Here is a 1,565-nt window from a genome sequence, read left to right as displayed (position 1 = left end):
ACCCAGCATGCATTTGGAGATAGGCATCAGGTAAACGTGGTAGCACTCCCATTTGAAAAATGAGTAACACTGCAGTTACTGGTTCATAGCAATTTTGAAGTTGATCTGTTCCTTGATTAGGCACTTGTTGTCAGTTCCTTGATTAGGGCTTGGTGCTTGGAAGTTGGTCTCTTGGCTCTTCGTTTCACCCTCTGAGTTACCCTTCCTTTTCCATAAGAAACTGCTGCTGTTTGTCACTGAGTAGCTTTTTCAGTTGATTTCCTGCCCATAGTAGTTCAAAGGTCAAATGCCTTCTGTCTCTGTTCTTTCAATCCAAATATGGTATAATTCTTTAAAAGACTTTGCTGGTCTCCTGTGTATCTATGTACTCCATCAGACAAAAGTCATATTTTTTAATATTTAACATATTTATTAAGTGCCTACTATGTGCCAGATATTTTTTTCTTACATGTATAATAGTGTAAATATATCGTGGGTGAAATTATGCAATGCTTTAAACACATTTTTCACTTCGAAAGACTTTCGCATCTTTCAGATGATAGAGGGAACCTGGAAATAAGGCAAGGTTTACCTTCATATTGCAGAAAAAATATTCATACCTGTCATATTCCACCAGCTGGCATTATTGTTGTTCTGTGGATAAGCACACACTAAAGTGTTTAGATAGCTGTTTGGGTGTTGGTCTCATAAATCATAACTTGCTTGTTGCATGTTTATGAAGCTTCAGAAAGGACCCTTCAAAGGATGTTATTAGATTGTTGAGATTAAATTCAACCTCAAGAGTATTCTTTTTACATAATTAAGGTGACAAACACAACAAATTTTGCAGTTTGATATGGTAAGTCCTCTGATATGGTAAGTTACACTATCTTCAGGGTTTGTGCACTTAAAGCAATGAATAGTAAAATGATGACCAGGTTGTGTCAGGTGATTCTGGTGGTAGATGAGTAGATGCAGAAAATATTCCAGAGGCATCAGGAACACATTCTTAACTTCATCAGGATTAGGCTGGGAGCTGGAAGTTTTCGTAATTTCCATAAGTCTATAAACCCTATAACTGGTGTTAGCAATGTATCTCTATCAAACAGATATGGTGACAGGCTGCAGATGACCTCCATCTGATGAGAACTCCATCCCACTTCCTCCAGGTCTTCCTGGAGAGCCATGGTCACAACATCCACACATGCAGGTTCACACTGTCCTCCAGGAAGCATACTTTTCCAGGTGGCCATCTTGGCTGACTGACTCTGGAGCACAGGGTTTTGATGTTGTTTGGGAAAAGTTTGTTTACAGTGGGAGGCTCCACAGAGGGGCTTGGTTGGATGGAAACAAAAGTCATATTAGTGAAACTGTTTGAGACAAATCTTCTCCCTCGGGCTCGCTTGGAGACTACTGCGAGACAATGTCCTTGTGGTTCTCAGGAGCCATATTATTTAAAGAAAGAATCTATGAAGTATACCCTTAAGTCCTTAGAAGTCCTGTTATCTATTTGAAATATTTTATGAGGTTTCAGTAAAGGATCTTAGAATTCTATCCTGGCTTTGATCTGTAAATGGTAAAAAAAA

General features: G+C 38.8%; 1 pseudogene; it reads right to left on the bottom strand.

Moving 5' to 3' along the window:
* Nucleotides 1-691: 691 nt before the first annotated feature.
* Nucleotides 692-1,339, bottom strand: LOC129084140 (peroxisomal coenzyme A diphosphatase NUDT7-like; annotated as a pseudogene).
* Nucleotides 1,340-1,565: the final 226 nt, after the last annotated feature.

Source organism: Pteronotus mesoamericanus, unplaced genomic scaffold, assembly GCF_021234165.1.
Source record: "Pteronotus mesoamericanus isolate MK-2021 breed Mesoamerican mustached bat unplaced genomic scaffold, CSHL_Meso_final scaffold_174, whole genome shotgun sequence".
In the NCBI taxonomy this organism is placed as follows: Eukaryota; Metazoa; Chordata; class Mammalia; order Chiroptera; family Mormoopidae; genus Pteronotus; species Pteronotus mesoamericanus.
This window is presented reverse-complemented; position numbering and strand designations above follow the sequence as displayed.